The sequence below is a fragment of the Lepisma saccharinum genome, chromosome 11 (genome assembly GCF_977018435.1).
Source record: "Lepisma saccharinum chromosome 11, izLepSacc3.1, whole genome shotgun sequence".
Lineage (NCBI taxonomy): Eukaryota > Metazoa > Arthropoda > Insecta > Zygentoma > Lepismatidae > Lepisma > Lepisma saccharinum.
Window position 1 is genome coordinate 7049187 of NC_139239.1, and position 20984 is coordinate 7070170.

Consider the following 20984-nt stretch of genomic DNA (forward strand, 5'->3'; position numbering starts at 1 on the left):
CCATCCATAATTATTAATTTATTTACTAAGAACACAACAGGTAGATTCCCAATTATAGCGTTCTATTAAAGCAATTAACACATGCTAAGTACAGTTGTAATCTCATGCGTTACATATCTCTTATTTTGTGTCATTTTTCAAGTTACACTGAGCGAGGTAGCCAGGCAGGAAACAGTAAGGAATGTGTTAACATCAGCACTAAGCATTTGCCAATTATTGCAGAAACGAGTGGGGCGATATGAAAAGCAGACGGAGCTTAGATGGACAGGATGGAAGTTGAATCTGAAACATGACAGTCGAAGATTAGCTTGAAAAGGGGTTGGTCGAGACAGTCGGTTTGGAGTTTGGAGAGAGAAGAGTGGGATTTGGATTTGGGGAAACGACAGGGAATTTTGATTTTGAAAGTCAGTCGAGCTGGACTAATGAAAAAGTGAACGTGAGGTTTAGAACTTTATTTGGGAGTGAAGTGCTGAGACAATTTAAGAGACTAACATCAGAAAGTGAATAAGAGTGTATTTGGAGACTCTTTGATCTACGCTTCAAGAACGAGACAGGTAATATGCTTTTCTAATGCCAACCTTGCCTTTGCAGTCTTTAGGTCATTATAAACAAATACAAATGAGTTGCCATTCTTTTAAAGGTTCTATAGGTTATAAGTTACTTAGGTACCTCCCGCAGTTAGCAGATGCAGCGAAGCGAGTCCATCCGAGCCACCAGCTACTCCCCCCCCCCCCCAATGGTAAGAGTTACATTCATCTAAGGGCTCCTGGTTCGATCCCTGAACCTTTAAGGTTCGCAACACTAAATAAACATTTGTGTTTCAATAAGCATGCATGAGATCTTACCGAAATTAAAATGTGTTCTGTAATCACTTTCCCCCTCAAAAACTCGCCTTCAGTTTGAAGTTAATATGTTCCTGTGACTGAAATGAAATTACGTTGACATTCATTTTCCCATTGCCCTCCCCCTCTCCGAACGTCCATGTTCATATCACAGTAGAGCTTCTGCAATGCTGAATGAAATTACACTGAAGTTAACTGTAGTATCTTCTATAGCTTCGATTTTAAATAAGAGGCATTTGCGTGATGTCAAAAAATTAACAGGTTACTTGACAGCCAATAGTAATGAATTTACTCTTAATCATTATCATGGCGTCTTGTTAGCATTCATATTTCCGCATTTGTAAATCGTAAGGCTGTTTCGGATGGGTCAATTTATGCAAACTCATAAGAGGATACGTCATCCCTTAGCCCCACCCCAATGCATTGTTCGGAATAAGTGAAATTAATTGCCAGCCATTATAATAACAAAGGCTGAAAATTGTTACACAATAAAGAAATAAGCTTTAAGATTAATTAAGATCCTCTTTCTGCTCGGAACTTCGTTTCTCATCTTCATTTTAATCATCCATTCTTAGTATCTTTCTCTCTCCTCTTCCCTCTGCCTGCAATACCCTCCGCGAAGGGGAAGGGGGAGCATTTACTCGTTGGCTTGTAATCAGTATATTTAGAAGATGGCATCCGCATGATGAAGTATGCAAATGAAGGAACATTTAAAACCCTATTGCGGGGCCGACCTTATCCAATCCACGGATGAAGGCAGCGGTGGGTGCAGTGTTGCCACATGAAGGGGAATTTCCCCTATTGGAGGGAAATTCTGTCCAAATGTTAAAGGAAAATGGAAATTCGTGTCCATCATTTTTTGCTGGTCCTTTTTATTTCAACTGACTAGTGGCTCTGCTATATGCATGTAATCTTTCTGTGTGTAGTATACTTCATCATTTTAGTTGAGTTCTTCGTCTGAGGAAGACCCTGATACAGGGTTGAAACGTTACCTGTTAAGTGTTTTTACATCTTAATAAACTGCCTTGGTCAGCAACTTAGTGTTTTTAAATATGGAAACAAGGCTTAATTATATTACAACTGCTTTCAGTATAAGACTATATATCTATTTATGTTTTGCTTAATTTACGTCATTTTTCTACATCTTTGGTTAATAGCAACGATAAGAATGAATGATGAACTTATGAAATGGGCAACGGAACAGTTGTACAGTCACCGGCAATAAAAATGGGACACCTAGATCCGGAAACACCCGCTTCTCTGCAGGGTGTGTGTGTGTGTGTGACGTCAGAACTTGTCATAGAAAATTTGCTCTTAAAATTCACTCATCGCCGTAGAGTTAGGCAACACACACAACGCATTGCAACGAAGCGAGTATTTCAGCATCTAGGTGTCCCATTTTTATTGCATTCATGCCCGACCAGGGTTAGAACCTGAGACATCTGGCCCATGTGATTAACATTTTTCATGTACGAAATATGGGCCAAGGAAAATACTAGTACTACTTATAATTAGGGAAAGGATTTTAAGGTGCAGGACCTATCAAAAAAAAAAAAATGCTGTTTTCATACCGATCTTTTGAGATATGTAGTTTAGGGTATGGAATCAAGTAAAATGAACACAGTTTGTTGCACCTTTTTTGTGAGATTACCACATTTATCCCCTTTTCGACAGAAAAAAATGATTTTCACTCATCTTGAGCAACTACATAAAATTCTATAGTCTCATTTTGTAGAGGAGAACGAGAGCTATAAAATGGTATAGCCTAATATAAATTATACCATGTTTACCATAAATTATGTTATTTGCTACAGTATTGAATAAAGAAAGTTAATGTAACTGGTTTAGACATGAATAAAGACAATTTATCAGCACCTTTTTTGCACCTTTTTGAAAACATTTTCAGAACCTTTTCTCCCCCGACCACAATTTTGCACCTTAAAATCAGTTTCCATATGAAGGGAAAAATCGTGCCAAAAAGGGGAAATTTTGTCCATTGGAAAGGGAAATAATGTCCTCAGATTATGGCAACACTTGCTGGGTGCACTTATGGCGATCTTCTCCATAAGGTAGACAAGTTCACTAATTATTCACCTGTGTTAACGGCAAAAGCGCATGGCTGCGTATTCAGAGCTTCTCCCCCTCTTTCCCCCACCCCCCAGAAAGGAGCCAAGGAAACCACCACACGCTAAAACCACCTTCTCCCAGTTTCTAATTTCAAAGCCGTCAACATTGTACGATAAAGGATGATAAATTATCACGTGGGCAAGGTGTGCAGTTTTATATCAGAGGCTCTGGTTATGTTGGGTCGTCAGAGTTGCTCGTAGCAGAGGAGGTTAAACTTCCCCCCGGGCGAGTAACTGATAACCCTCATTTTTCTTCGGCAAATCATGAAAGTTCTCCTCTCCCGTCACCCTTCCCTCCCGCTCGGTCTTTTTTAATAAGAAGTAAATCCTTTTAATTATTTCGGAAGGATAAAAATGGGAAGTGGGATGTTCCGACATCCTCAGAAAGGGAATCATCAACGAAGAAAATCCCGACGAGATTAACCACTCAGTAATTACACACTCTGAATCTTGGATCTCTTCTGCATGAGCACCCAACTCCCACACCATGTACTAAACGCCAATTGTAATTCGAGCTATAACGAAACCATCCCCTGCCAGTCTCGCATGAGGTAAACATTTGCTTCAATTCTGTCAAAATGGCCGCGAGTATTGGAAGAAAGGAGAACAATGAATTCTAGGTTATGGATTTAGTTTCACGTTCCTGTTGAAAACTGGTTGAGGCTTATTGAAAATATAATTAATAAAGATGTTTCGACTCTCATGTATCTCTTATGGAGAATGGAAACGTTCGCTATTCAGTTTCCATGAATCAGAGCAGTCAAAGACTGTCACTTTTCGTGGCAGCCATTTCTTATTCGACATTCCATCTTTCCGTTTGTGTAGCTACTTCGCGCAGGTATATTAATAAGTATATTCCAGGAGTACTTTAAAAAGTTACTTTCCTCTGCGACATCGATAAGGGGGATCGGGGAGCAATGGGCCCTCCGAAATTTGTACATGGCTTCCTAATTTTATATATATGCATTTATAACCTAAATATATTTTAAAAATACCCATTTCCTCCTGGATTTAAATCACAGCCAGCAAGAGAAAAGTAGGGGAAATAGCTATTGCTATAGTTCTGCTTTGTTTTCTGGAAATGCGGTTTGCTTATGTGTGGACAAGCATTAACTAGCAGAAATATCCAGTAATAAATGAAATCTCAACATATATATTTTAAAATTGCCATTGCCTTCCAGAAAAATATAATAAAATTAACATTAAAATTACCAAAAAAAATAAAAAGATAAATTGTCCTTGTTTAACCAAATATTTCATTATGCACGTTTTTACATATGCGAGCAATCTTTCAACCTTATTATTTTTATACAAAAAAGATTCAGTCACCAAATGCCTTGCCTACACTCTAAAAAAAAAAATGTGACCAAGTTGCCACTAAAAGTGGTGTAACATCCTAATTGGTGTAAAAATTTCTAATCTAGCACTTGGGGTGGTTTGATGTAGCAAGACACCAAAGATGGTGTTAAACAACGCCAACACCAAAAGGAGTGTCCCCTTACAAACTTTTTAGAGTATAATGATAAGATAATATTTGTGAAGAAACCTTCTTCATGAACAATAAAGTACTCTTTTATTGCTCCTAATTAACAAACAATGCATGGGCGGAATCAGAAGTTATTTCGAAGAATAATGGTAATGAGGAAACGTCTGCCACTTTTATACCGTCAACAAACATCTGCTTGGCTACCTCTGCCCGCATGTTTAGACAGTGGCTGCCCGCCCCTTCCTTCCGAATACACGCGCGAGACGCTTTATCAAAGCATTTCCGTTTAATTGCATGTATAGCGGGACAATTACGACCGCTTCTTCTTTATCCTTCGTCGCTTCGCAGAGTGCAAACTCGTGTCTTTTTTTGCACCCTATCTGCAAGAGAAGCGTAGCGTTATGGTCCTCTCAAGGGACGCTTCCTAGGTTCACACGGCTGTATTTATTGTCCTCCAATGCTCCCTTTATCTCGAAGACAATTAACCATTACGTCACCGTGAAGTCTTCTATCTACGCGGAAATTCGGAACGAGAGCTCCGATTGGTGGAAATGTTTCCACCCGAAAGGAGCCTCATTGACTATCGAGTGCTCGGGTCCAATTAAGTGCAATTATGATACAGAGAGTCGCAGAATCACGTGACCTTCTGTGTTGTCGCAATTCTTTCTGTAACGCAGATTCGCCGTTGAGCGGTTGGTTGGTGGTAAGTTCATGTCATGCTCCTCAAGACTAATCGGGACTGGACCTACAATTTAAAGTGGGTCCGAAGCATTGTGCATTGTACCTCTAAAGGGGGATTGAACCCGGGACCTGTTCATTACAAGCCGACATCGTCCACCACTACAAGCGGGTAAATGCGATACGAAGGCAGGGATTCATTTATTACTATGGCTGAGCTGAAACCTATACTGATGTCGGATGCATTTTATTAATGGATACCATTCTTGCGTCTTGATGTCTAGCGACACTTTCGCGGAATCTAATTATCCTGAAAGTTTTGGAAAATTCGGAAGTGCCCATGGATCTTGTACCAATATTATGGTAACACAATTAAGCCTTGTTACCATTACAAAAAAAAAAAAATGCTGCCTTGGTCAGCATATGTAGTGTTTTCTCCACTAATATTGCCAAAAACTATATTTTGTGATTACATAACATGATTTTTTTATATTGTGCTGTATTTTTAAAATGCTTTAAATCAAAATTCTGGTAAATTCATTCTTGTAATTGTCGAGGAATACTTACCCACTAATATTAATCAGGCTCTCCTTTAAAACGTCCACAATCGGAGACTTATTCAACGCACTTGAGTCCGAAGAAATATTATTTTTCATTACATTTTTAATTTTGCACAGGAGTGTAAAGGAGTGTCCTTTTCAGAAAGCACTAGCACACCTTGGACTGTATTCGTGCACACTAACAAGGCTCTGGCATCTGCAAACACAGCCAGTATAACCCTATGTGCTTTTTTTCTCCGTCCTGTCCATATGTTTTTGTGATGGTACGTTCATCAATTTCATGTTATCACCATTCATCCTCACCTTCGTGATTAGACAAGAAGCAAGGCACAATTACCTGATCAATCAATCAATCACTATTTCTGCACAGACAAGGAACTGTCTTGGTAGCTAAAACTTTTTGCTGGTGACCAAACATTTGTTTAAAGAGCAACAAACAAATGATTATTCAACATCAACAATTTTTTTTCAGCAGTTCCGACTAAATGTAAACAAGTTTCACGATAGGAATTGTTATAATAATAAAAACTTAATTTGTATGATTTTCTTTTGTACGTACGATACTAACCAACAAAGCCGAAAAATGTAGCAACATGAGCCATTCTGGGTTGTTTACAACGCAGAACTGTCCGTGTCTCGACTACAGAAAGATAAGTTTAACTACTTCTTATTATTTTTAGTGAAACCTTATTTTCTTAAAAAAAAGTTGATAGACCTTGACCCTTAAGCGGCATGGTCGTCAAAGAAGCAACGAACACTGAAGGACTTTAGAAACTCATAAAATGATGTATTCCATCCGTTTCTGCCTTCATAATTTTATATTTAAGGAAAAACAAACGTGCACAATTAAATTCATTAGAATTTTCAAGGAAGGCTTCTTCAGCAATTTACCTAAAAAAAATTGCTTTATGATGAGAAAAAATTCTAGGAAGATATACACTTAGAACCTTAATGTACATTTGTTGTTGTAAGAACTCCAACTGTTCTCCTTTTGTTCATGAAGTTTAACTTAACATTATAAGTTCCCATGTGTTAAACAAGAAGAATGAATGATTGAATTGATTTATTTTACTTCGCGTTTCTGCCACGTTTGCCTAATAGCGACGATGGGGATAAAAGGAACAATCACAAACACACAAGGACAGCACACAATACAAGTCCATTGCGGTTTATACTGGACCATGGGCCCAGACTAGGGATGGCCACAACATTCGGATAACGGATCCGGATTTCAAATTATCCGATATCCGTTTCGAATGCAACAGCTAATCCGGATAGTACAGATTTGATGAAGAATTTGTAGACAATCCGTACAGTGAAATACGAAAATGCCGAATAAAAGAACATGTGGATAGTATCGGATAAACGATAAAACTGTCCATGTGATACATGCATTCAGATATCCGGACATTTCGGATAATCCGTATATCAGAATATCCGATATTCAGATATTTGAAATTTGAGTGTCTCTAGAGTGTCCTTACGCTCTTCAACAATACGAGAGCACACAAATAGTGTATCATTACATGTTTACAAACATGTACCGAAGAATGTGGAATCCACAGCTGGTAAATTATGGCAAAAACAAAAAGAAAGGTATATCCCGAGAATAGAATGTATAGATAGTTCTGTTTGGATTGCACGTGTTTAAATCTTTCCAATACCTTCATTGAAATCTCTAGCACTTCTCTTGAAAATATTTTATATGTTACATAATACATACTCTTTAGCAGAGTGAATTTCAAATGATAATTTACAAATTCATGCCATGTACATAGATATCAATTAGATTTGTTGGAGTTATAAGCAATAAACCTGATTCTTTGGGATATTCAACGTTTACAAAGACAGGAGATATGTTTTGTACATGGAACTAAAAGAAAAAAAAAAAGCTTGCTACGCAGATTTACTTCCTATATTTCAAAGTTCTTGATGGTGACTGCACTGTGAATATAAAGAAGAGCACAGTGGACAAGAAAGATTTTTTGTAATAATGTCCACATTTGCAAGTAAAAGGCACAAGTGTGAGAAACCGCGGGAAAACTATCTTTCAAAATTTATTTGTTTAAACATCGGAAAAATATGAGCAAAATATTAAGCATTCCACACTATTGCACTAAATCCAACAAAAGTGCTTGCTAACTATTGCTATTTGTAAGTAATGTGTTTTTTTAGCTTTATATAGTGTATGTATATATGCTGTGTATTTTAGCATTACTATATTCAGAAAACCAAACCAGATTAAGAAATCTTAATTTTTCAGAAAAAACGATAAAACAAAAATTACTACGAATATAAACCATTATAGGCGTGCGACATTTTTTACGGTTTGCTTCGAGTTGGAATCCTATCGTACGTTGCATGTGGGAATTTTATTAACATTATCAACATTATAACTCCCATGGCAAAAATATCCATGAGGTTAACCTTTTAAAAAATGCACCCACTTTCCAAGCTTAATCAATTTCAGACCTTCAAAATTATCGAACATATGGTACCATTAAGAACTCACTTGATTTCACTTTCAATAAGGTCTAAAAATGCAGTTTTTCTGGGGGAATCGCACTATTTTATCTCCATAATTTATGGTTATGTTCGAATGACATATAAAGATAAGACTCAACAACATGAAGAAAGTTTCACTTCGTATACAGGTGACATGAATTTATCGATAATTCTTCAGCGATTGGTCAGATATTAAAATTTTCTCCTTTAGATTGTTAGAAGAGCTATGTGGGTCATGATAACTGGTTTCATTCCATTCTTCAATGTCTTATAATCACAAAATAATCAGTTTCTTCAACAGTTCAATTGCATGTCGTTTTCCTACTTTTATTGTGGAAAATTCCAATTGGTAACAGGGAAAATTATGCAATCAAGAATTCTTCTAGGATAGCTATGTCCTATTTCAAGTAGGCTACGACGTTAGATATTTAACTTTCTCTTTACTCTTACCAATTAGTACTTTTGTCGTGAACACACAATTTCTTTAAAGGTATTTTCTGAAAATTTATTATTACACTATTCAGGATAGACCAGCTTCCCACGTCCTATAAAATTTTGTTTGTCCAATGCGTTGAAGCTATTAGGATAAAAATTGATATTGAAATGAGAAGTGCATAGAAAAAACTCCGAATTTTCAATACGTATACATTTTGTATGTTCCACATTTCATACCAATGCCTATTGCAAACCATATTTTCTTACAGTTCTGTATTTTTATTATGATTTTATATTTTTACACTTTAGATAATATAAACTAGTAATGTGATCGATTATTATTATTACCATTATTATTATTATTATTATTTTGAAATCCACCAAATCGAATTTGTGTAATTACGTTTTACAAGAGTAGAGGTAAAAGTGACATTTGAAGGATGCTGCGCAAACTCAAGTTTGGGAACTCCTAGGTTAGACATCTCCCCCCACCCCCTTCGCTATTAATTTTACCAGTTATAAATTGCGCATAACTGCACAACCTGCAATAATTTTCCCCTGATTCAGTTCGCCACATATGTAATATTTTTTTTTTATTTAACTGAGCTCGTCTATAAATATCTCGACGTGTTGAAGATATTGCAATTTAACAAGAAAGAAGCAGATGGATCTTACCTGTTGGAAAAATTTCCGCACTACCAAACAAAATCGGAATCTTCAGGGCTACTCAATCCGTTCGGATATGACGTAACGATTTCCTAAGAACCTTGTTGGGCAAAGAGGATGGAAACATACTTGATGTCCCGAATCCGGATTACGCGCTCCTCAGACTCCATTCTGATCGAAAGAGGGAAGAGTAAAAGAAAGGCGAAAGACACAAAGTGGAGAGGTAGAATCTTGGAAATGCTTTGCCTCGGCAGGTCGTCATCAAAGACTACTTTGTAAGTGTCCCCGCTGTGGGGGATTATTCCGCAACGCTTCAGCGTGGACCCCAAATTCCGGATGAGACCTTAATCGCACAGGTTTTGCTACCGGCAGTACTAAAACCAGAACTTTCCTATCCGCCCCGCCCCAATTCTTCATTTATTTTTCCTTTTAAAGAAGGGAGCACAAATTGGAGGAATCTTATTGATGTCGGATTTGAATTCGACTTCCACTTCAAGGAACTGCGAATAACCAACCAGGGGCATTCTTTGCTTTTCTTTACCGTGAAGCATTCACACTACCACGACTTAACTCCAATGGCTCGACTGATAGGCAATGGAGCGTTGTGGGGTAACAACTACGCCACTTCACACCTCAGCCAGGTTACATAGTAGGGAACGAAATTGCCAGATTTCTGAACCAAATCTTCGAAAATTGTAGGGTCTTTCCCGCTCCTTTTGTTACCGAAGGAAGGCTCAAAGGAGTAGCTCTCGAGGGAAAAGAAAAAATGAAACAAAATGAAAACATTCTTCCCGTTCACCAGTTTTTTTTTACTCCTTTAGACCTGATAGAGACTAGGGGCAGCTGTGAAAGCAGGTTACATCAGTTGCGATTGACCTGAGTAGGTAGAAAATAATCAAAGTTCGGTGCACTGTGAAGATCTACCATAAAAATCACCAAGCGTCATGCGACACATGTCACTTAGTTTGTTTTGTGTCATGGTGGTACTGAACATACTACATTCACTATTGCACTGCACTCGATTGGTGAAATCCACGTGTCGTTTCGGTGTGAAATCTCCTTTAAAATTGCTCCGAGGAAGAAAATATAACGACATTCATTTGCTTCTTTTCATAGAATATCGTCAAGCCCACAATATAATTCACAATCATGTATACGCGAGCGGATAAGGATATAAAATATTATATCAAAGGAACAATATACTCAGAAAGTACATATAGGGTATTGAAGAAAATAAAATTTCATTAATCTTGTAGTTTGTAGAGATGGTGGCAAATGCAATAGTAGAGTAATTGTCCGTCAGGACATTCATTCATTTTGTTATACATATATACACCGTGCAGTTCGAGAACGTATTTGATTTTTGTGGAATCTAGTAGTAGTGGCTGAAGAGAAGTATCTCTTGGTCCAAGTGGTTCGGAGGAAACAGAAACAAGTCGAATTCCCGAATTGACATAAATGGCCGGTCTGTAATTTGACTGAGGCGATATCGAGTTTTCACATTCCCTCTTTGCCTTTGTTAAGAGACGATCTTTAGCTTTCTAGACAGCAGTTGTGATTCAATTGTTAAAATTATAAGTAATCAAAGCATTGGTCTGTTGTAACGGAGTAAGAACTACGGAAAAGTGAGAAGAGAATGGACATTCAAAAGTATACGCCCAGACGCATACAGAATCGAGCCAACCTAACAGCGCCCTGCGCGTGTGCAGTCCGGCAAACGCAATTAAAATATTGAGAGGTGGCTCAATCTATCATGGAGAACATTGTCTCTTATCTGTTCTCATTCTATAAATCTCCTGAACCCAAGGGCTTGGTGTTGTCTTTCCTGTCAATTTAGGGGGAGGGCGATGTAACGTTTCATGAATCTTCCAGGCCATTTGTCAACTTGCAGGAACTGACTGTCATGTTATTTCTGAACAACCTTATTCACGCCATTCCTTTTACGAAAAGTCCGGATTCGAGAAGGGAACGGACAGATGTTATTGAAGGTGTATCGGCGTGCCGAGATATACAAGAAAATTCAGGACAAGGTATTCATTGGAGGAAAAAATAAAGAGGAGGGGAGTCTTACGTAACGGGTTGCAACTTGGAGAGTGGTACTCCATGGCACAAAGGAAAAGTACGACGTACAAGGAAGACGTGTGTAAGAGACGCTTTGCTGCACCTACAAAAGCGATAAAAAGCCAGCCTGAGTGTCAAGTCAATGACCCTCTCTACCTCGCCACTTCACGGGGGACATGTGACATTAATCAGAAACGACTTCGCGCCGGATAACAAGCGTGTTTTTGAACGCTTTGCTTTGAACAATGGACGTGTACAACACGACCATTTAGGATAACACCGATCTCAACGCATTGGCTGACACTTTGGGTTGAGTGGGTGTGCGTCGGAGTGAGTATGACTGCAGCCGAAGGTGTGTGAGTGCGTGCGCGAGTGGAGTATTTGCGAAGGAAACGGAACGAGATGTGTTTGGCGACGTTGCCAAAGTGGGATGGCATTGGAGTTGGTAGACGCCGGAAGAAGGTTCGAACAGTATTATCGTAACGATATGACAAATTTGTCTGCAATGTTGTACCCTGTTCTGCTGCTTGTCTTAAAGTTACTCATTGCTGATGGGCAGATGGTGGCCTGATGTCTGATTTAAAGTTAACTGTCGTTACCAAGCAAGTCCTCATGATAATTTTCAAGTAAATGCAATGTCTAAGAATTAGCTTTCAAAAGTGTATCCGATTCCAGGCACAGCTCTTCGCCTAGCCACTTAACCACAACAACGATACCTATTTCGGTCAATCCCATCCTATGCTTGTTTTTACGTCCAATCTTATTGTCTAATGAGCTAATCGGGACTGTACCTACAGTTTAAAATGGGATCCGAATGTGCATCCGCCGGGTATCGAACCTGGAACCCTTCGATTAGAAGGGTTAACACTGCAAAATCGTGGAGGCCCTATCAACCCCGGTTGAGGCTTATCCATGCTTTTTCTCAAACACCCAGGGCAAATAAAGCTTTTTTCAATTATGGCTTTTAACAGGGTTCGTCTTTCAGACTTCACCCTTCCTAGCGGTACATAAAACTGATCGACTGAAAAATGAAATTTTAGTACCTTCCTATAGTAGTAGAGGGACATAGTGGTTCGGATCCCACTTTAAACTGTAGGCCTATTCCTGATTAGCTTATCCGTGTATAAGTGGACTTAAACAAAAACTAAAAACTCAAAAATGAAATTCGTCGTGTGAGAACAAGAGGGGAGTAACTCCAATTTATCAAACTTAGAGGAGAGAGGAAACAAATAATGCATTCTTAAGGGCATGCGATACAGTTTCCACGGGACTCCTCCCAAGATGTTCCGTCCGTGGCAATGTGCCAACTTAGCTCTCTTGGAGCCAGATCTGGCTCTTTCGTGCACTCGTTGGGCTGTGAACTGGGACGCCCACCCCCGTGCCCCACTATGATGCCATCATTGGTTCCGGCCTACAGAGACCAACTTTTGTCATAATTACACATTTTGCGCGTGACGTGATATTGTTATATTGGCTGCGTCGCCCCATTCCTTCTTATCTCCCCAGCTACTTCTTTATAGCGCCGTGTTTGACGTAAAATTGAAATAATATCAGGGAATTCTTTATTTTCGATTTCATACGACCATCGGTGGATTATTGAGATGTGCTATGCCGCCGGATCTAGATGTTGAAAACTAAGAATAAATTGTCATCAATTTAGAGTTAACGATAATAGCAGTGCCCCCACCCCTTTTTACCCTAGGAGGCACTCCACCCTTCGTAAATCTAGATCCTTGAAGTCAGTCTTAATTCCATTTAAGGTGAAATTTAGTTCTTTTATGCGCATCAGGTTTGGCAACACTGAAAGGAGGCAAGGAGACAAGCATTGATCATTTGATTCGATCTCCTGGGAATATGAAACTTCCTATGAAATAGAAAATATGTCAACGGGAAAAGGGCAGTTTGTAGATGGATTTCACCAGTGGAAAAGTCGGAACTTCCATTTGATTAGCCGTAACTTATGTTGAAGTTGATTCCTCATAAGGAATACATGGGATTCCGAAAATTCTTATTCATCATATTTTTCAAACATCGTGTCAACATAAAAAGACGCTTCCACTTGCAACATGGAGAGAAATTCATATTCTTGGATATGAACCAGGTTTCTTTTTTAGTAGCAGTGCCCATTCGGGCGATATTCAATTAAATGCACAATTGGTGCATCTCCTGTATCTCCTCCCCTTAAGAATATGTCTGACTCTTAAGAAGAGACAGTAAATTGGAGATACGGGACTCCAGCTTACTGCTAAGGATTAGAAGTGGAAATACGTCATTCTGCCTATAAATAGAGCTCGTCAGAGGAATTTATTTAAACAAAAACTGAAAACTGCATTTTTCGAGTTACGTTCCTCTGGATCTCAAACGACGAATTTTCGATAAGCCACAGGCAGGATCCTTCGAAAAATTTATATTGGATCATAATCCACTAAAACCCCGTTCACGAGGGCATCCGTAGAAAATACAGGGAAACAAAACAAACAACAACAACAGAGGAGGAAGACATGTAGACCGGAAGACAATCCAAAGGAGAAATGTTGCTCAGTGTCGGTTTCATGGAGGTACCTTTCACATCTTCAGTTAAAAAGCGAACTTAGCTGCTATCACATCATTCTTTTGTCAATAAAGAATGCAAAAGGCTTACTTTCGACAATGCGAGTTAGCGAAACACATGCACTCGGCGACATTCCATATATGGCAACACTGAATGAAGACCTGCCACTGGATTTTTACAGCCAACGATTATTTCCACATCCCTTTCCTTATTTTACTCCAATAAGGAGATGAAAGAAGAAAAATCACTTTTCCCGGAAACCAACAATCGTATTCAGTACCGTACACTTTCCCCCGCCAGACGCTTTGATACGATTTATTATTATTATTACAGCTGGTTTCATGGTGCTATTTTATGCACCATATAAACGCAGCAATGGTTTATTAAGCAGTCGCAGCCTAACGACAATGCACACGCTGCCTTCGACCTGTTAATGACTTATTGGGTGCGTAATTCCTTTATATCCCTTTGTGAACGCAGGTTATGTGTTCGACCACCGTTTAAACAGAACGTTAAATTGGCAGTTCGTGATTTTATCGCACTGGTACATCCGAGAAAGTAAATAAACCCGGAATTTTGTTTCTAAAAATTACAGTAATACGAAACACACATACAACTGTAAACTTATATCTGTAATGTTTATTTTTCCTGCTTTCGTTAACTGCAGGCGGGGTCTTGTAGCATGCACCGAAAGTGTCTATTGGAGGATGTTAACGATGTAATTGCAATCTCTGCAGGTCACAGCAACCGTCGTAGCTAGCAGGCCGGGGCGTGTTGAAGGAGGCATGAAGGGGACAATGGCCCCCGTGGACCATGCAATTTGCGCATCGAAGTGTCGAAATGTTTACACTGATTGTGCATATTTTACAGTCAAAGTGTTAGGAGTGGTTACGCATTTCTATAAACATGAAATAACCCGATGTTTCGAATTCAATAAAAGCTTCGGCCCCAAGTTATGGTTAAATTTATTTGTCCATAAAATACCTTTAAGGTACTAATTAGTTGAAAGCTGAAAAGAATGTAACGGTTGTCTTACAGAAAGATTTGTATTTTAGAAACCATAACGGATAAGGGGTGTAAGGAACTGACCTCTCGAATAGTTCATACCAAAAATGTCGTCTTGCAGACTAAGGAGGTTATGGGGCATGAACCCACTGACAGGACACTTCTCTGTGTGATTTTGGGTTTGGGTCTTGTTCTTGTTGTGATTAGCCCTCGACAAGGGTGGTTCTTAAGCTTCATTACTGAAACCTGCAACATATAAAATTGGTTAGTTTTCCAACATTTTGGCACCATTTTCACATCTCTACATTGCATATAGCGGATATGAATAAAGTTTGTAATCAGGGAAAGACTTGTGGGACACCCGGTATAATAGTTCGATGTCTAGACTTGATGGCAAATATAAATATTTGTTAATCAAAATGTATGCTCAAACTAAATTGACAAATTTCAGGACATCCTCTCTCGGCCCAGTATAAATGTTGCCAAGGTCCCTCACCGAGCCGCAGCCTGGAGGTTGAGAACACTACTCCACACAGATTCGGCTTTTAGGAAAAACAGATTCAAGTCGTCAGATACGGGTTATATCATGTAAGGAGTGAATCTATGAAGAACTTACATTATTCTATTGCAAGAGACTAACAATTTTGTTTTTGATAAGAGTGGACAGTGTACTTCTCTACGAAGCCAGTAGTCCTTTGTTTGTCCCATTATCCACACAAACAACTGTTGTTCTCTATTCTACTGGGAGCCTACCTCCGTAGCGAAGTGGTTAGCACAGCGTTCTACGACGCCAGGGGTCACGGGTTCGGATGAGAATGGTTGTTCTTTGTGTCATCCTCATCGTAGCGCTTATTAAAAGTGGCAGGAAAGGGAAGTAAATCAATGAATCAAATCGCCTGGAAAACAAATCTATCGCTTTATAATCACTCCGTATAAATTAAATATGCAATCACTGTGTCACTGTGCAAAATATGTCACTCCATTTCAACACAAAGGGCAACATTTTCTTCTGCGAAGGAATCGAGTCGCAGAGTCGACCATTTCAAGGCTACAATAAATGACATTTTAATTAGTTCCTTCCAATTAAAATGGATAATTCCACACGCAATTCGCTACCGGGATGCGATGATACCCTTTTTCCCGCGAATAAAACCGAGAATCTCATTCGGCGTATTATTTTACGACTTAATTGCTGTTAATTCGACGCCACGATGAGAGTCGGACGAAGCGGCGACGTCGATCCCGTCTCCTTCCTCTTCTTCGGCTGCCGAAGAAGGACAAAAGTTTCCATAATGTCTTAATGTGTTCCGGTAGTTATAATTACTTAATAAGAAGGTTTTCTTGGGGGAACGAAGTAGAGCAAGGTGACATAAAATGACAAGCAAAGTGGTAAAGAACACATTTGCCGGGTAGTGTGTGAAAAAGTGTTTGCTTTCCTGGTAAAAAAATGTCATTTTCTTCGATAATTGTGAAACGAAATGTAACATTTGCGAACAATGCACTTGCCATTTTCCACTCGCGTGCATTACTAAGCTATTATAAGGCACGCAAATTACGACAGTTTTTGTTTTTTTAAACGGACAATGCAGCGAACAATGTCCTATAATTCACTCATATTTAAACATCTCTACAGGGTGACCCTAAATTCTGAAACCAGTGTCAGTGTTGCTTTCTGATTACAAGTAAGCCATTGCACTGACGAAAGACGCCCTTTTTGAGTGAATTATTTTTTTACGTCGTTTTTCCACCGCTTCTGGTTAATCGCAAAGATTATAATGAATGGTGATAAGATGAAATTCGTGAGGGACAATCACAAACACATAAGGACACGAGGCAACACAAGTCCCATACATTATTATGAGCCAGAGCCTCGCTAGTCTGCATAATACAGTCCAGTGTGTACTACGTGGAATTAACGTTGACATTTGAATGTCTAAAGGGTCACCCTTACACTCCTCTTTTTTAAAACTAGTTACCAGACCCAAAGGTACAGTATTTATCCACACAACCCGCAACACTACCCTAACCCCCCTAATTTTTTTCACAATGGCCCAATTTTTGGTAATTTACCCTTACACCGCCTAAATACGAACTTACACCTCCTAGATGGAACATTCTGGATACATCCTTGCAGAAGTAAGTAGCACCGCGTTGTACAAGAGACATTCCAGAGAGGTCAGTATGCCATAGTGAAGTTGGAAAATTGCTAAAGTAAATCTCGAAACAGGATCAGTTCACAATAAGCAGTATTGTGGCAGACAACCATTAAGTGAAGACACCAGAATCAAGGACACTTGTCGAAACATTTGTCAAAGTCGGTGGCGGATATGTTGAGCACGTGACTTCATGAGCACCATATGTACGTATATTGTATATATAATCTGAAACAATTGTGAATTCCTGGCAACACAACATATGCATCTAAAAACAATCAAGTTTGAAATTTATATGTGAATAAAGAATTTCGCCTTCTCGAAACGGCCACGGCAGACAAGTCTAACCGTGTCTTCGCTCAATCACGTACAGCAGCTCTCATTACCCCCGGAAGTTGGGGCACTACGCCTCGATTTACAGAGGTATGTCTCGATTCTTATAAGACCGTCTCGGTACCATCTCTATTTACCCAGGATTCGAACTTGGCGCGTTATGCTGAGAGCTTCTTCACCAGGGTCACCGGCTGGTGGGGTGTGATTAACGTATGTCAAAGATGCAGCCACTGATGCTATGTAACGACGACAACGATATCATGATTTTCGTTTTACGAGTTTCCAACATTTGACGAACCTGGTCACATAATGTATCTTCTATTGAGGTAATGGGCACTTCTCATCGTCACGTACACAAAAATAATCTAGGAATCGAGTCCTTAATAGTGTGGAAGCAAAAGCACGACAAAAGCACCGAGGCTAATCGAGCAAAGCTTCTGCAGATTTTCTGATTTGGAGTGAGTTTGAGATTTTGGTTTTAGTCCAGTTTATGCACAGTAAAGCTAACCGGGACTGCACCAGGAGCGTATATTCTAGGCTATCTGCGAAGCCTGATGCCCATACACTAAAATACAGCAGAAACATCTATCAGAAATTGTGAGTAAAGTGTTCATTTCAATAAGATGATGATTCTGATTCTGGAGTTGGCAACCTGATTTCTTCAGAGCTTGCAACCTGTCTGCCGTTGACATGGCAACTTGGCTTCCTTGAAGACATCGAGAACGGGCAAAAGGGGTGTGTCCAACCACTTATACACGACGTTTATGTGAGCTTAGTCTTATTCCTTCTTTCATTATCTAGAGCAACGTATTATAGTGGGATATTCCAGATAATGGGCTCGGCATACGCCACTAGAATGGACCTACAGTTTAAAGTGGAATCAGAACCACTTGTGCCTCCACCTGGCATCGAACCCGGAATCCCTTGATTACAAGGCGACGATGTAACCACAACGCCTTTGGGAATCCAGATCTCTGATGATTCTAAGTGTACGCGATCGTCAGTGTTATTTAAATGAATAATGTATCTAATTAATATCCACAAATTGTTTCCTCCCACCTCCCGAGGCAATTCCGAAAGCCGTCACGTCAAGGAGGAGGAAGAATCAGCTGAAGGTCACGTATTTAATAGCATTTAATATCGAGACATTCCACTCGATTCTTTCGACAGAATTTATAGCTCCCTCGTATTAAGTAAGAACGTGATAGAGCAATTGATACGGCCTCCTTGACCTTGGAAACGACAATCCAGCAGCCCCGCCATCCAATCTTTACTGCTGTCCAATCACATCAATTACCGGAATATAGCTCTTTTGTAACAGAACCTCGGGTGCAGATGCAATAAAAAATCATTTATATTCCTGCCTCGGTGGACCTGCTGATTGTCTTTTTACCATTTTACCTACCAGAAGGGGAAGTAATCTTCATTTTACAATTCATAAGGTATCCTCTCCTTTCGCTAGGCGGGACCTTAGCCCCCCTCCCGCTTTCCGTTCTGGTATATATTTTTTTCCAGGTTTATTTATGAAATTATGTGGAGTGTTGATGCCAATTACGGGCGAGAGACACGCTCAAAGAACTTTCGGCCGGATATAATATTACGGCCGCCGGCGTACGTATCGAATTATTGTGGAAAATTACAGGTTTATCTAACCTCCGTGGCACTAATAAAATGCGACAAAAAGTAATGGTCTCCACCTTTTTCCATCTCGCCTGTTGGAAGCGGTCCAGCCGTGGAGATTTACGCCGCGGATTTCTGTGAAAGGGCTCGTCGACTGTTGTAACGAGGAGAATGGAATGAAGAGTGGAGCGGACCTCCCGATTGTGTGATAGCTTAGCGTGTCGTGCCTCGAATTCGTGTCGTCGTTTGCATGGAGGAAAGGTACCGGAAATGATCAAAGAGGGAAGGGGCAAATCATGCGTGTGTGAGCGGACAATTACCTAAATGCAACACACACAAGACTATATTTTTTAGCATGCCTTTGCTTGACAAATTCAGTTAAGAATATAGTGCGAATCAGTAACGCCGACTGCACAGAAAAACAAGTTTGTTTGGAATAACCGATAGCATTTATTAAATTTTTGGGTAATTAAGCAAATGTGCACGATTACTATAAAAGAACTTGGTTCTGGTGTGAACAATAATTTGATTGTCACCTTGTTGTTTAAGTAATCATTTGTTCAAATAAACAAATATACGACAAAAATTATTCACCAGAACCTAATTAATTTATAATGGAGCCAACGTACCAACCGGTGTCCATTAACAGAGCAGAACGGTAATTTTGACAAAATCCCTGCTGGCTGCATTGGGGAGGGGGAATTTTAATGTTGCGAGTTCTTGCCCAAGCAGTAGGCCAACAGAGGGTCACTGCCATAAAGGCGGTTCCCGTGCCTTCTGAAAGGGCGGCGGGACTGTAGTAATCGTGCACATTTGTTTAGTTACCCAAAAATTTAGACAAAATTACAAAATTTAATAAAGGCTACCAATTAAAAAAAATATTACGGTTAGCAAAAAGCTTAACAGCGACAGGAGTGATTAACGGTATGATAGGCAAAATATAATTTCGTAAAAAATATTAGAACTTCTCGACCCACCATATTAGAAAATACATCACTAGCTAACAAGGGTGGATTGAGTAGCGTAACTCTGTCACGGAAACCTACAACAACGACTGGAGTTCGTCATGCTGACCACACGTCACCCCGTAACTGGTTTGATGATCTCCCGTTTCGGCAAGTGGCAGTGAGGCCGGCAGTCGGTAGGTGGGCCCTGGCCTGTTAACTCTCACGGGCATACAAGTGCATCAAGTTAATTTATGTTGCTTGATTTGCTTTATTTTACTTCGTTCTTTGTGCCACTTTTGGCTAATTTGCGAAGATGAAGATGTGTGATGATATAATGAAATTGATGAATGGACACTCACGAACATCCATGGCCAGGCCGGGATGCGAACCCGGGACCTCTGGCGTCGTAGCGCTATGTACTAACCACTCCGCCACGGGGGCCGGCAATTTATGTTGCATTGAGCTACCAGATAGTACATGTGCATCGACAATTTTGTTCATAGCTGTGGTAATTGGTGAGATCTAATCAATAGCGTACGCAGGATTTCGTCAAGGGGGGGGTTATTTCTAAAACTTTCTCCAAATTCACATTACCTTTGATTTATTATACTTTAATTAAATAATAATAATCACAATTAATTAATAATACTTATAGTTAATTAATTAGTTGAATTACTACTAATAATACTACTAATACCACTACTACTTTTATGTAGTAGAGATCTACATAAATATACCATTTATGAAAACAATAGAAAGAAATTACTTTCTAATCATTCAATTTTTATCAAATCCTGGGAGCATTTTTTTTGTTTTTGTTTTTGTTTTTTGTCTGGTCAACGAGGTGAGACATTAATGAAATTTTGCTGTTATAGCGGTGAAAAAGCGGTATATAAAATTACATTTTGGTTTTAAAAATGTGAATATAATCCCGATTTAAAAACTGCACTATTACACAAAATAAACATATCCCTTCTAATAGCACATTAAATCATTACCAGAATATTAAGTTTATT

General features: G+C 39.3%; 1 protein-coding gene across 2 annotated transcripts in view; it reads right to left on the reverse strand.

Moving 5' to 3' along the window:
- LOC145994608 (AT-rich interactive domain-containing protein 3A-like) overlaps nt 1-20984 on the reverse strand; it is a 457226-nt gene that overhangs the window by 201138 nt on the left and 235104 nt on the right. The window lies entirely within an intron of this gene.